At 48.0% G+C, this 15,718-nt stretch overlaps 2 protein-coding genes, 1 long non-coding RNA gene and 1 other non-coding gene across 12 annotated transcripts in view; 2 read left to right on the top strand and 2 right to left on the bottom strand.

Moving 5' to 3' along the window:
- Positions 1 to 14,732, bottom strand: part of LOC127039498 (uncharacterized) — a 19,475-nt gene extending 4,743 nt beyond the window's left edge. The window contains exon 1 of the long non-coding RNA XR_007771063.1: positions 13,844 to 14,732. This is a non-coding gene — a long non-coding RNA (uncharacterized LOC127039498). The remainder of the gene's footprint in view (positions 1 to 13,843) is intronic.
- Positions 1 to 15,718, bottom strand: part of LOC127039341 (zinc finger protein 436-like) — a 782,343-nt gene that overhangs the window by 756,990 nt on the left and 9,635 nt on the right. The gene's annotated exons all lie outside the window — the stretch shown is intronic.
- LOC127039388 (zinc finger protein 436-like) overlaps positions 1 to 15,718 on the top strand; it is a 191,683-nt gene that overhangs the window by 143,719 nt on the left and 32,246 nt on the right. The window lies entirely within an intron of this gene.
- On the top strand, positions 9,254 to 9,335 carry TRNAS-ACU (transfer RNA serine (anticodon ACU)). The gene has a single exon. It is a non-coding gene; the product is annotated as a tRNA-Ser (tRNA).

The raw sequence follows: 15,718 nt of genomic DNA on the forward strand, positions 1-15,718 counted from the left end.
CCCCTACAGTCTGGACATAGGTATCTTGAGCCACCAAAAATCCCCTAAGACTCCAAGATTCCTCCAGCCTGGACGTAGGTATCTATGTCCCCCACTAACCCCCTAAGGCCCCCCTGGTACCACTACAGCCTGGATGTAGGAATATGTGCACCCCACTAACCCCCTAAGCTCCCCCGGGACCCCTACGCCTGGATGTAGGTATCTGTGCACCCCAAGGCCCCTAAGATCCCCCGGACCCCTACAGCCTGGATGTAGGTGTGACGGTGCTGCCCGTGGGAGCCAGCTGAGGTCACTCAATCAGGGTGAACTGCAAACAAAACAGGGCAGACAAATCCCAAACGCTGCTGGTTATTTCAATACTTAGATTTACCAAGCCAGCACAAAACAGCTTCTGTAGTACTTCACTGGTTACTTAGAAGTTTAAACCACGCAGTTCCCTTAAAGTACCCAGCCTCAGGCCTCCGTCCAAAACACACCTGTCAGATATGATGATGATTCCTGAAAATCTTACTTCATCATATAAAAGAAAAAGGTTCTTCTGATCCCAAAGGATCAGCCATATACCCAGATTCAATTATAACTTAAATCTCACCCAAAATACATGCTATAGCCAATTCTTATTAACTAAATTAAAATTTATTAGAAAAGTAAAGAGAGAAAGTGTTGGTTAAAAGATTAATAGACATATAGACTTGAATTCAATTTTTGAGGTTCAGATACACAGTAGAGGTGAGGCTTGTAGTTGCCGAAAGTTCTTTTAGAAATAGTCCATAGGTTATAGTCCAATTTCCATATTCAGGGTGGCTCCAGTCAATGACTGGGAATCTCAATCCTTCCGGCTTAAGGTTTCGCCCTCTTGAAATCCAAAGCAGATCTGAGATGAAGAAGGATCGTGTCCCAGGCTTCTTATACATTTCCAGCAACCTTTTGTCTTTCCTTTTTTTTCTCTTTGAATTAAAATTATAGCAATAGACAAGACTTGTTTGCTTACATCACAAGACCTGAGCAAACACCTCCCCTTCTAACTCTAACACTGCAGACTTGCATTTCAAAGCTCTATTCATTTACATATCTTGCTAACCAGTAGACTCTGCCTGGGTCTCTCACCGAGCTGGAGTACAGCAGTCTAGAGGAGAGCACTCGATGTGTTGCATCTACACTATACGCGATATATCAACCCCCGCTGGATCGATCGCTGCCCACCGATTCGGCAGGTGGTATAGACATACCCCGAGTATCTGGTGGTCGGAGCTGGACCTCGGAGGGGGACACATTGAAGGGAACTCGGGGTTAAGGTTCCTCTATTGTCAACTGTCAGGGCTGCTGTGGCTCAGAGGAGGGTGTTTGACTGCCTGGCAGGCTTAGGAGCCGCAAGCATGGAGGCAGAGAATTGAAGCGGCCACGGTGTGCTCGGGGTGCTCGTGCTCGGAGCAGGAGTGAGCTGGGGTGAGGGGGGTGCCGCAGGGCAGAGCGGGGGAGTTGCCACAAGAGAGGTACCTCAGGGTGGAGGGGGGGAGCTGCGACGAGTAGGGCACCTCAGGGCAGGGGCGCGGGGGGGGACGGTACAAGGTGGAAAGGCGCAGGGAACTGTCCCTGCTCCCATTGGACAGATGGGGAGGAGCCTGAGGTCCAGAGAAGGGAAGTGACCTACCCAAGGTCCTACACATAAAGGCGGTGGCAGAGCCAGAAAGAGAAGCCAGCGGTCCTGACTTCTATTCTAACAGACAAACCCTCCTTAGAGGTAGGGATAGAGCCCAGGGATCAAGATGGTGGGGAAATTTCACTGAAACCATTTCTGTCAGAAAATCCCATTCAGACTAAACCAGTTTGTTTCTCAAAATCATAACAAGTGGGATGAAAGTTCTTTGCAAAAGTATTTTGTTGCAAAACAAAAGCATCTCCTGTTTGTTACAATGTGTTAAATTGTCTCCTCACACACAAAGAGGAGACACTTAGATCTCAAACATTAGATAAGATGCTTCAGTCTGAGCTAAGTCGTTGCTGCTTTTAACAATTTGAAAATGAAAACATACAAACCAAATAGACTTTTTCAGCTATTCTATTATGTGTTAATCTGCTCTGAGTAAACGTGATCGGACATCTCATATTATGCCCTACTCCTAGTGACACTCTCCAATGGATCCCCATCCTCCACCCACCGTGAGGTAGGTAAGAGCGGATCATTATTATCCCTACTTGAAAGAGGGAGAAGCTAAGGCTGAGAAAGGATAATTGACTTGTCTTAGGTCACACAGCCAGTCAGTGGCAGAGTTGGGAATAGGACCGAAGAGCCCTGATTTTCAAACTAACAATCGGATCTTGAATTTCAGACATTGAATGACCTGAATAAAGTGCTCTTAGATGAGCTCCAAACCAATAACAGCGCACAGTAATTATTCTGTAAGTATTTCAGGAGAACTGCAATGTTAGAGAGAATCATCAACTGCTCAGAGACCATTAATGCAGAGAAGCACCAAAATTCATCAAATATAGAACTGGTTCTGACTTATTTCCTTGGTCTTAAAAGAGAACAACAAGGACCTGAGTCTCCTCCCTCTCAATAACCCCTTGCTCAGCCAATCAGGGTAGAGACTGAGGCTGAAGGTTCTCACCAGACAGCCCAAAGGATGGCCCATGTCACTGGTGGGGATCACTTCCTGAGCACAAGTTCAGCCCCACATTTTTGGGTGGACCTCCCACAGTGGGAGCTGCAAAGCACTCGCCTGCAACACACACACACACACACACACACACACACACACACACACACACGCACACACACATACACACCCCTCCTTCCTGGTGTTGGGAGAGGAACAGGGGAAATGACAAAAGAAACAAGAGACAAAGAGACAGGAGGGATGGAGGGATGGAGAAAAAGGTGAAACCCGAATGTTCCCAGTGTTTCTAAGGGACAAAATACCAGGTGCACAATAAAATTCTGCCTCCTTAACACGTGTTTTCCATGTCTAGAATTCAACTGTCACCAGATGGATCAGACTGAACAGGTTTCAAACCTCCAGGAGGCTCTTACCTTCTAAACAGGGATGGCTGTTTTCTAGTAAAATCCCTTAAAGGGAAGGAGAAAACTCAAAAGAGAATAAAGGGAAACAATAAAACTTTTTATCAATACATTAGAAGCAAGAGGAAGACCAAGGACAAGGTAGGCCCACTGCTCAGTAAGGAGGGGGAAACAGTAACGAGAGACTTGGAAATGGCAGAGATGCTTAATGACTTCTTTGTTTCAGTCTTCAGTGAGAAGTCTGAAGGAATGTCTAATATAGTGAATGCTTACGGGAAGAGGGTAGGTTTAGAAGAAAAAATAAAAAAAGAGCAAGTAAAAAAATCACTTAGAAAAGTTAGATGCCTGCAAGTCACCAGGGCCTGATGGAATTCATCCTAGAATACTCAAGGAGTTAATAGAAGAGGTATCTGAGCCTCTAGCTATTATCTTTGGGAAATCATGGGAGACGGGGGAGATTCCAGAAGACTGGAAGGGGGCAAATATAGTGCCCATCTATAAAAAGGAAAATTAAAACAACCCAGGAAACTACAGACCAGTTAGTTTAACTTCTGTGCCAGAGAAGATAATGGAGCAGGTAATTAAAGAAATCATCTGCAAACACTTGGAAGGTGGTAAGCTGATAGGGAATAGCCAGCATGGAATTGTAAAGAATAAATCATGTCAAACCAATCTGATAGCGTTCTTTGATAGGATAACGAGCCTTGTGGATAAGGGAGAAGCAGTGGATGTGATATACCTAGACTTTAGTAAGGCATTTGATACAGTCTCACATGATATTCTTATAGATAAACTAGGAAAGTACAATTTAGATGGGGCTACTATAAGGTGGGTGCATAACTGGCTGGATAACCATACTCAGAGAGTAGTTGTTAATGGCTCCCAATCCTGCTGGAAAGGTATAATAAGTGGGGTTCCGTAGGGATCTGTTTTGGGTCCGGCTCTGTTCAATATCTTCATCAACGATTTAGATGTTGGCATAGAAAGTACGCTTATTAAGTTTGCGGACGATACCAAACTGGGAGGGATTGCAACTGCTTTGGAGGACAGGGTCAAAATTCAAAATGATCTGGACAAATTGGGGAAATGGTCTGAGGTAAACAGGATGAAGTTCAATAAAGATAAATGCAAAGTGCTCCACTTAGGAAGGAACAATCAGTTTCACACATACAGAATGGGAAGAGACTGTCTAGGAAGGAGTATGACAGAAAGAGATCTAGGGGTCATAGTAGACCACAAGCTTAATATGAGTCAACAGTGTGATACTATTGCAAAAAAGCAAACGTGATTCTGGGATGCATTAACAGGTGTGTTGTAATTGTAACCCTTCTGCCCCTCTGAGATGGCAGCAACAAGGGCCGGGTTCAGTATCCAGGGGTTCCGTTTCAGTAACACAATGCATAACCGGCTCGAGCCCCCACCCAGTGACCTGGAACACCCACATATCACACCCCCTGGGCGCCTCTAGGAGGCAATACTTCCCCTCTCGCAAGCACAGAGTCTGAGTGTAGCAAAATCTTTTTAATAAAAGAAGGAATCAATGTGGCATCCCATTGGAGAAACACCACAAACAGGGTTATAACACAAACCATAAACAAAAGCCCACCTCCAAGTACGTTTGTCACTGTCCTTTTTCCCCTTAGGGTTTTAAGTCCAATCACCTCAAAGTCCAACAACCCAAAAGTCTCTGGTCAATGCCACCCCAGAGTTCAAGAGTTTATCTGTAGAGGTCCCTCCCCCCAGCCTGGGTAGAAAGGGGCACCTTACGTGGTCCGGGGCCAACTGCCCTGTCTCTCCATGGGTTCTGCTTCCGCCTTCTCCATGAACTGCTCCGCTCCTCCAGCCGTCCTCAGAAACTGCTCCGCTCCACCGGCTGCTCTGCTTCATGAGCTGCTACAGTTCTCCCTGCAACCTGCTCGGCTCCACTCACTCTGTGGGCCGCTCCACCCGTCCCACAGCTACTCCGCTCTGCCAGCCGCTCCGCTGCTACCAGCTGTCCCGTGATCCGCTCCAGCCATCCCCACAACTGCTCCACTCCGCCAGCTGCTCTGTTCCACAGTATATCTTCAGGCTCCCCCACTAGTCAGCACAGTACTCAGTGCTCTCAGCTCAGTAACTTCAGCTCTTTAGTGATTTCAACTCTTAGTGATCTCAGCTCTTAGTAGGGGAGCCCAAATGCTAGTGCACCATTAGCAGAAAGTGAACTCAGCTAAGCAATCTATATTTAGATTCTTGAGGGAATAAAAAAAATCAACTCTGACATTCCACAGTGGAGAGAAGAGGGGGTGGAACTGGTGCTTCTGGCTCCACAAGGCAACTGCACCACCAGGCACAGATACCTGTCCACAGCCTCTCTCAATTCACTGGGTTTTGGAACCCATGTCCCTTGTCTAGCAAGTAAAACCCAACTGAGGGTGAGTCATTTGTCACCAAGCAGTCCCACAGCTCGGCAGTCTGGGATAGGGTAGGCGTGCCTATGCAAATACACTCTCTGAAATTCTTTCCACCAGATGTCAGGGTAGAGCTTATCCTGACTCCGCTTACATCAACAAGACACGAGAAGTCATTCTTCCGTTCTACTCTGAGCTGGTTAGGCCTCAACTGGAATATTGTGTCCAGTTCTGGGCACCGCATTTCAAGAAAGATGTGGAGAAACTGAAGAGGGTCCAGAGAAGAGCAACAAGAATGATTAAAGGTCTTGAGAACATGACCTATGAAGGAAGGCTGAAGAAATTGGGTTTGTTTAGTTTGGAAAAGAGAAGACTGAGAGGGGACATGATAGCAGTTTTCAGGTATCTAAAAGGGTGTCATCAGGAGGAGGGAGAAAACTTGTTCACCTTAGCCTCCAATGATAGAACAAGAAGCAATGGGCTTAAACTGCAGCAAGGGAGATTTAGGTTGGACATTAGGAAAAAGTTCCTAACTGTCAGGGTAGTTAAACATTGGAATAGATTGCCTAGGGAAGTTGTGGAATCTCCATCTCTGGAGATATTTAAGAGTAGGTTAGATAAATGTCTATTAGGGATGGTCTAGACAATATTTGGTCCTGCCATGAGGGCAGGGGACTGGACTCGATGACCTCTCGAGGTCCCTTCCAGTCCTGGAGTCTATGAGTCCTCCTGGCACTTACGTCTGTGAACCCGAATACTCTCTCAGTCCTCAAAGAGAGACCTGGAGAAGGAGACTTGCTGAAGCAAAGCCACAGGGGTCTCTGAGGTTTCCCTGGTCCCTCAGCCCTGTCCTGCCTGGCTGCCGCATCTCTTTGTGAGGTCAACACCTCCCCACCACTTTTGACCAATAGTCTCAGGTCCTGCAAAAGGCCTTTGTGATGTCCCTGCCACACTCCTCCCTTGCTGGGCCAATGTCCTGCCCCTGGCCAGGCACTTTGGAGGTTTGCGCTACTCCCTGTGGATCACCCCACCCAAGGAGTGTTCGTTCTAGGCAGCAAGCCGGCTAGACAGGACAACATCAGACGCTGCTCCCAATCCTACACTCAGTTTTTCAGAAATTAGTCGACTTTATGGCCAGAAGAGAGCATTAGAGCAGCTAATCTGACCCCCTGCATATCACAGACCTCCTGTATGTCACAAGAGCTACTTTGGGGGCAAACACATTCCAGAAAGGAATCTAGTCTTCATTACATGACAGCAGGAGATGGTGAATCCAGCACTTCCCCTGGTAGCTTGTTCCTGTGGTGAATCATCCTCACTGTTGACTATTTGTGCCTTAGTTGTAATATGAATTTGTATCTTCTCACCTTCCAGCCACTAGGTCTTGTTATGCCTTTCTCTGCTCGATTAAAGAGCCCATTAACACTCAATTTTTCTGTCCATTAAGGCACTTCAACACTTCAATGAACTCACCTTTCAATCATCTTTTGAAAAGCTAATCAGGTTGAGCTCTTTCAATAGCTCACTAGAAGGCACTTTTCTCCAGCCCTCAGAACATTTGGTGGCTCTTTCCTGCCCCAGCTCCAATTTCACAACATCTTTTTCAAATGAGGACACCAAAACTGGAGGCAGTATAAAGGTTGTATAAAGGTAACATTAAATAGGTTGCAGAGGAGTTTTTTTTAAATTAAGGCTTTTGTTGCTAAAAATTTTGTTACTCGGTGAGAAAAACACTTCCCAAATGCAAAAAATTGAGCCATGAAAAGTGGCAGTGTGAACAGCGCTTCATAGGTGGAGCTGAGCTCCCGGTGACGAAGCTCCTACCCCTCGTTGGAGGTGGTTTGGTTTTGTTGCCGGGGAAGCTCTCTCCCAGCCATAAGGAGTGGTCACACAGCTCACCTTACAACGGCACGGTTAGAGTAGCACAGCTGCACCGTGGTAAGGTGCGCGGTGTAGACACAGCCTCAGAGCTGGGGGAAAGCCGACAGGCACTGAGGAGCACAGGGTTCAGACAGAGACATCCGTTAGGAGAGGAACTATTCACAGGGATTCTCTATAGCCTAGTAAGGAGGAGAGGATGGAAGATGATAATGTACAGGTAGGATCTGATGAGAAATAGTGAAATGAAAGAGTCTCCCTCAATTACATCATGCAATAGCAGACAGCTAAATTGGACACATTTTATAAGTGCTTAAATACAAATGCTAAATGTCTAAGTACTAAGATGGGTGAATTTGAGTGCCTGGTATTGAGTGATTATATTGATAGAATAGGCATCACAGAAACCCCTGCACCCCCTCCTGTGCCCATGTGGGGACACTGACCTGTGTGCATGGAGCAGCTGGCATTGCTGCCCCCCACTCCTCCCTGGAACGCTGCTCCTCCGGGCACCCCTAGGCGCTGTGGGATGTGGGGGCAAGAAGCGAGATCATCCGAGCTCCCTGCATCCAGGTCACTTTCCTCAGCTGGGCTGCATAAGGGGAGGGCAGAGAGCAGCAGCTTCTGATGCTCCCCTCACTGCACAGCCCAGGTGGGGAAAGTGACCAAGAAGCATGGAGCACATAGTGCTGCTCCTCGATCCCCCCAAACCCTCTATGGGGCCACAGAGGAACGTTGGGGGCGAGTGAGCTGTATCTTTGTGTCACCACTTGCCCCTCCCCCCACAATGCTCCTCCACTGGGTACATGCAGGGAGAAATGTGGGAGCCCCCCCAGGAAGCAGTGTCTGACACTACACCTGCAGCGCGCACCTTTGCACTGCCTCATGCTGCCCGAGTGCCGGCTGTTTTGAGACCCCTGGAAAAGTCTCCCCCATGTCGGCCCAAGGGCAGGAGGACCTCCCAGTCCACACTGTGGCCCAGGAGCTGCAGAAGGGGCACAGAGCTTCTCTGGTCAGGGCTGCAAAATGAGAGGGGGCGGGGGGAGTAAATGAATGAGCAGGGTGGGGCGGAAAAGAGCTGACTAGTGGATGGGGTCATGGGTGGAAGGCGTGGAAAGGTTGAAAGAGGGCAAGGTCACAGGCAGAAGAGGGTTTGGGGCCATGGTTCTGGTGCTGGGGCCCCCGCACTTGTTCTCCCTTTCCCTGGGCTTTGGCATCACTTGCACCTGCTTAGCGACTAGAGTTCAGTGGTTCCCATAATGTGAGGTGTGACTTCTAGGGGGACACAGAGGAACATTCATGGGGGCACCTCAGGGCCTGAGCCAGCCCCCATGGAGGGCAGGGAGGAAGCACCACTCAGCCCCACTCTGTCCCAGCTCTTCCCCAACCCCACCCTCAGCCTGAGACTCTGGCTCCCAGCCCGGCGTCGACCCCTTTACCCCTGTCCGCACCCCTCTCCCCAGCAAGCAACAGCCCCACTCCCAGCCTTGGTTCTCAATCGTGGCTTCCGAGGGGCCACAGCCATGGCTAAGAGGGCACAATGTGATATGTTTGCGGACCACTGGTTTAGGGTGATGTCCTCAATCACTTCTCTGCAGTCCAATAAAAGCTATTCCTCACCCACCTACCCCTCCGTCAGGACAGACTAGGTATGTTCTGCTGCCCTTCACTCATACAGGAAGGAGAATAACATTTCATTGCACTCAATCCTAAAGTGATTTGTAACCCATCACCAACCAAAACTGGTCATTTTGGGGAAGCGGCCCCATCATGCTGCATAGCTACGCAGAGTAGGTGTGTCTGTGCAAACACGGTCTGTTCCTGAAGTCTTTCCCCAGCTCCTCACTAGATGTGAGGGGGGAGCTCAGTCAGACCCTGCTTATGCTTAGTATTTAAAAACTCCTTAGTGTCCCTATCTCTGCTGGCCTTAGATTTCTCTTCCTGTCCTTTTTCTGACAGCTCAGATGAGGTGACTGAGTGGTTAAGGTGATGGACTACTAATCCATTATGCTGTGCATGCATGCGTTCAAATCTCATCCTCATTGGAAGCATTTAGTCTTCACCCCTCCTTTATAGACAACCATCTCCCCCTTTGGTACAATGACAGATGAAACAATGTTTCTTCTTGCAAACAAAAACCTCAGAATCTAACCACCCCCCCCCCCCTGGCCGCTTCAAATAAAAAGTCTAAATCTCAGATTTCTAAAAAAATTCTCTAGTCCTGTATTTCTTAGTTTTTATCTCAAAAGGGAACACCCTCATAATCTCCCACAAACACCCTGGGACCTTCCAAAATAATTAAAATACCCCCATCCTGAGCAAGACCAAAAGAGTGAACCAGAGCTAGTGTCTAGGCCAGGCTGTTCTGAAAGAAGCAACTCAAAAACATTTTTTCTCCACTTCCCTTGGCAAAGTCTGACTGAGAAAAGAAAATTCCCCAAACTGAAAATTTTTGCTGAAAAACCAATACTAGTCTGTTTGGAGACTTTGATTTGAATATATTATTATTATTCTCTTCTGATTTATTTCAGTTCAGTGTTTGACCTCCAGATGTGCTCCAGGTGTTGAGCTGTGGGGGAGAGAGGCCAACTCATGATGTCTCTTTCCCTCTTTCATAGTTTCTTCCAACTTGCTAGGAAGTACCTTTGCTAGGATGTGAGTCAAGCAGTGTCCATTGTCACTGTGCTATCTCACAGAAGTCTGCATTGTACACAGTTCCTGGGATAGTCCTTGGGAGTATGGATCCCTTTTAATGGGCCAGCAGCGAGTCTGGCTCCTCCATTGTCACACCTGAAAGGCTGGTGGTGGGCATTTCGCAACGTCATAATATATCTCAGTAACACACACAGAGCAAACTTTATAACTTCCCAGCCAATGCTACACACACAGTCCAACACAATATTAGTGTTCAACAGATCAAGACTTTTGAAATGATACCTCACCAGGCAGACTTTGTACAAACCGTATCATCATTATATGAGAGTGGTGAATATGGGGCTTCCAAGTGCTGCTTTGAGCACAGCGTGCCACACCAGGGCTGACATTGCAATGGAGACGTACCCGTAGAGTCTATCTCTCCTGGGATAAAGATGGCAGCATGGCTGGCCTGGGTCATCTGACTTGGGCCCATGGAGCTAAAGCTGAGGGGCTAGAAACTGTGGTCTGGATATTTGTGTTCACACTGAAGCCTGGGTTCAGAAACCCTCACCCCTCCTGGGGTTTCAGAGGTTGGGATCAAGTCCCTATGTCTGCACTGTAATTTTATAGTCTTGCAGCCCAAGCCCCATAAGCCTGAGTCAGCTGGCCGGGCTTTGAGGCAGGTGCCCTGAGTGTGTTAATTGCAGTGTAGACATAACATTAGGCTACGTCTCCAGTGCAATGAAACACCCACGGCTGGCCCGGGTCACATTAATCAGGGTCATGCGGCTTGGTCTATAGTAAAGTGGCAGTGTCCATGTCTCGGCTCAGGCTCAGTCCGGTACTCTAGGAGCCCAGAAGGTCGGGAGGGAGTTTAGCCAGTGGAAATGGTAAAACTGCATTGAGGGGACTGGACCACTGACCTACCAGCTCTTAACACCCAAACTTTCAGTAACTCTATTAGCAGTGCCTGTGAGTGTAATTTAAACAAAAAGAAAAGCCACACTGCGCTAGACCAAAGGTCCATCTAGCTCTGAATCTTGTTTTCTGACAGTTGCTAACACCAGGTGCCCCAAAAGGTACTTAACTAAGTACTACTAGGAGTTGAACCCAGGCTCTCCTGTTTACAAAACAGGCACTGTAACCAGCTAAGCCATGGTGCCTGCTGTTACTTAAAGCATCGTGTCTGCCCACATCTGACTCTGCCAATCCCCATTGAGCCCTGATAAGCTTTGCTCGTGTTTGGATTCTGTAAAGCAGAGGAGTAGGGGAAGGTTTACTCCCAAGGTGTGTGAGTGATTATTTGGACAGGTCCATGCTACAAAATGAGGTCGGTGTAACTACATTACTTAGATGTATAAAATATGTACACTCCCCCAAGCAATGCAGTTATAGCAAACCAATGCCGGTGTAGCTAGCAGCTCAGCTGTCAGAACGTTCTGGAGCTATGAAAGGGGAGGGGCCCAGCCTCTGTAGCAGGAATGCAGGGCAGGTGAGTTCACGGCGGGCATTGTGGGATACTGGAGGAGGCCAGTTATGGTGATATAATGAACAGCAGCATTTACACTGACAATTTGTCGCTTTAAGCTTGCTGCAAAAAGCTCTAGGCTCTCGTCAAGGTTGGGATTGAGGGGCATTGGGAATAGGAGGGGCTGTGGGTTGGGACAGAGGAGAAGGGTGCCGACCGAGCGTTGTGGTTTTACACCTGAGCAATATAATTCTGCTGAAATAACTTTGTAGTGCAGACTTGGCCAAAAAGTCTCTCTCTCTCTCTCTCTCTCACACACACCACACACACCCCCAAGGAAAACCGCACCTGCTCCTCTGCTTTGCAGAATCCAAACACATGCAAAGCTTGTCAGGCCCTGGTGGGGATGGCAGGTAGTCAGGTGTGAGCAGACAGTATCCCTTAGCCACAGGCAGGCACTATGGCTTAGCTGGCTAAAGCACCTGTTTTGTAAAAAGGAGATCCTGGGTTCAATTCCCAGGGGTGCCTTGTTGAGTATCTCTTGGGGCACCTGGTATTGGCTACAGCCAGAGGACAAAACACAGAGCTAGATGCAGCTTTAGTTCAGTGTGGCTGCTCTTATGGTTTAAATTATGCTCACAGGCACTGATAATAGAGTTACTGAAAGTTTGGGAGTTAGGAGCTGATAGGTCAGTGTTCCAGTCTGTCACAGATGACCCACTCCCTCTGGGACAGGGGCAGGTCTGAGCTCTCGCACCAAAAGGCTCATTGTGGCTGCCAGAATCTGTTTAAAGCTCGTTTAGTTTACACCGAGGGTTGAGTCCTGCTTTGTGCACCATGGATGAGAATGAAAATCCTAAACTGCCCTTTGAAATGACGAATGCAGCAGGACGTGTTATTGTCCCTACTCCAAAGCAGACAGACCAATGGAGAAATGCCATGACTCCAGGGTAACACTTCACTGCGGTTTTACCATTTCCACTCGCTAAACTCCCTCCCAACCTTCTGGGCTCCTAGAGCAGGGGACTGAGACACGGACACTGCAACTTTACAGCCCAAGCCGCATGACCCTGATTAATGTGACAGGGTCCAGCCGTGGGTGCTTCATTGCACTGTAGATGTAGCCTAACGTTATGTTTATACTGTGATTAACACACCCAGGGCACCTGTCTCAAAGCCCAGGTCAGCTGATTCAAGCTTATGGGGCTTGGGCTGCAAGACTAAAATTGCAGTGCAGAGATATAGGCACTAGATTTGCCTTTTTTCAACCATCTGAGACCTCCCTCAATCACCATGAGTTTTCAAAGATAATGACCAATGGCTCTGCAGTCACATCTGCCAACTCCATCCGGACCCTCAGATGCATTAGATCCAGAACTGAGGACTTGGTCATTTCCAGCTTTTCTAAATAGTCCTTAATCCGTTCTTTCACCACCGAGGGCTGCTCACCTCCTCCCCATACTGTGCTGCTCATGTCTGTGAAGACTGAGGCAAAAAAAGCATTGAGCACTTCAGCTTTATCCACATCATCTGTCACTAGGTTGCCTGCCCCATTCAGTAAGGGGCCCACACTTTCTCTGACCTTCTTTTTGCTAACACACCTACACAGAAATTGACTTGGAAGCTAATCAAAATAAGTTACTTTTGAAATACAAATCATTCAAATCAATACTGGGTCAGTTTTCTCCTCTACTCTATTTCTCACACACATTCCCCCACCTCGTCCTTTGGAGTGAGGTTTTACATCTGGACATTTCAGGCCAAGGGGGGCAAGTTACATCAAAGAAGCTTTTCAGGATTAGCCCCATTTCCTATATTACTAACAAAAAGAAAAACAAGACAAGTTTTATTTTTCCAGTAGAATTCACTTGATCACATAATTAAGCCTCTTCATTAAAGAGTAACTTTGTGTTTAATTTTATTTTCATTGGTAATAATAAATCCTCAACAATTAAAGCATCTTCTCCCAGATGGCAGTTTTCCTTTAATCCCCCTTTCCACTAGTGAATCCTTAAGTGCAGTTGTGGCTAGGGATTAGATCAGAGGTGGGCAAATTTTTTGGCCCGAGGGCCACATCCAGGTATGGAAATTGTATGGGGCCATGAATGCTCACAAAATTGGGGGCTGGGGTATGGGAGGGGGTGAGGGCTCTTCCTCGGGTTGTGGCCTCTGGGGTGGAGCCAGAAATGAGTTCAGGGTGTGGGAGAGGGAGAGGGCTCCAGGCTTGGAGTGGGGATTGGGGTGGGGCTAGGGATGAGGGGTTGGTGGTGCAGGAGGGTGCTCCGGGCTAGGACCGAGGTGTTCAGAGGTTGGGAGGGGGATCAGGGCTGGGGCAGGGTGTTGGGGTAAGGGAGGGGGTCAGGCTCCAGTTGTCTCTTACCTCAAACAGCTCCTGGAAGCAGCGGTATGTCCTCGCTCCGGCTCCTACACGGAGCCATGGCCAGGCACCTCCCAGACAATGGGAACTGTGGAGGTGGTGCTTGGGATGGGGGCAGTGTGTGGAGCCACCGGCTGCCCCCATATGTAGTAGCTGGAGGGGGGACATGCCAGTGCTCCCAGGAGCCGCACAGAGCCACAGCACATGCGGAACAGGGCAAGCCCCCGACCCGCTCCCCGGCTGGAGTGTCGGAATGTGGCAAGCCCTAGAACCTGCTCCCCAGTGGGAGCTCAAGGGCTGGATTAAAATGTCTGAAGGGCTGGATGCAGCCCCCTGGCCGTAGTTTGCCCACCCCGGATTAGATAGAGTCCTGGATCAGAATTTCTGTAAAATAACAGAGATGAGGTTCCTATTAAAAAATAGCTATTTTTCTGCAGCCATCTCACATTCAACACTGATTTCATCCTATACACAGTTATATCACTGGTGAGTTCAACAAAAACACCACTTCTGTTTCCTCCACATCTACATCATTATGGACAGTGTCATGGGGTTGATACATCCTGTCACAGGATGTATGGCCATGTACGGAAGAAGGCAGGGAATTGAGGGGGGAAGAAATCTGTCCCCTAGGTCAAGACAGCTTGTCTTCAGGTGGTGACTCCATCCAGTGGTGGGTGCAGTGTGGGGAAGAGGGACCTGAGACCACTCTACTCCACCAGGTCCTGACCCATTGTCTTGAGGAACCAACACTCCTGTGTCCAGGCTTGATCTCTCACTGCAACAGTCCCGTTCCCTCAGTCACTTCCCACCCTTAGGTTCAGAGTTGGTAATGTCCTGACATCCAGCATCGCATCCTTGGTGGTCAACTGGGTGTCTGCAGGGGCCTCAGGGTGGCTGGATGGTGCAGCCTGGGGGTCCAGCAGCTTCCTGGCAGGAGCCAAGAACACAGGTTTGTTCTCCTCCCACAAGGTGCAGTTAACCCTAGCAGTGCCAGTGCAGGGTTGATGCACCTCATCACAGACAGCATTTCCCAAATTTGGGGATTAGCTAGGAGATCTCTTCAGGAGTAACCTCCTGTAGGGACTGGGTCACAAATGCTTTGAGAACCAAATACCTGGGCGTTTTCCTAGTTCTAAGTCATTTGCTGTGGAATTCTATCCCTGGAGCATCTGAGACAATATTGACTTAAAGAACTGAACGATCCTGTGACCATGTGCACTTACTTCCATCAGTTACATGGCTTGGGGTCTGCAGCTGTTCACCTTTTCAGAGTGGAGGTTTAAACACACTGCAGTTTCTTTGATAATACGTCCAATAGCTTGGAGTATTCTCTCCTGTTGACTGAACTGTATTTGAATTTTCTCCACATCACCATGCAGGGATGGGGGGGAAATAAATCTGAAGTAAAGAATGATGGTCATTTGTCTGAAATTTCCCAATAAATCTGAGTTACAATCTGTCAAACAAAACTAAAAAGGAGTTATATGACCAAGGAGCCTTCATGAAGGATAGAAAACCCATATCACAGAGAGGTAGAAGACACTTTCATTTGAAGTGAAATTCCAAAGTAGGTTACATCTGATAACTCAGACTCAGGATGAGAGATTCTCCCATAAAACCTGCTTCACTCAGTGTTGTCTCGTTAGTGTTATTTACAAAAGTTTTAGCATCTTCATAAAGTGTGTGGGGGGAAACAGCCGACCTTCCCAGAAATGGCTTTGCCAATAGAGGGAAAAGGGGATTTGAACAGTGTTTGGGATCCATTTGAAATCCCCTTCCAGGTCTGTGACACTTTCATTGCCTGCCAGACTGACTCTGATTTAGGATCAAAGATGTATAGGCACCATTCCCAAGCATGGTCACCCAAGAACATGACCTCACCGGACACGTTGGGAAGTGAACGAATATGAAGGGGTGAACTCTGCATGACTCAGACACAAGGT

The sequence above is a fragment of the Gopherus flavomarginatus genome, chromosome 23 (genome assembly GCF_025201925.1).
Source record: "Gopherus flavomarginatus isolate rGopFla2 chromosome 23, rGopFla2.mat.asm, whole genome shotgun sequence".
NCBI classification, from domain to species: Eukaryota; Metazoa; Chordata; order Testudines; family Testudinidae; genus Gopherus; species Gopherus flavomarginatus.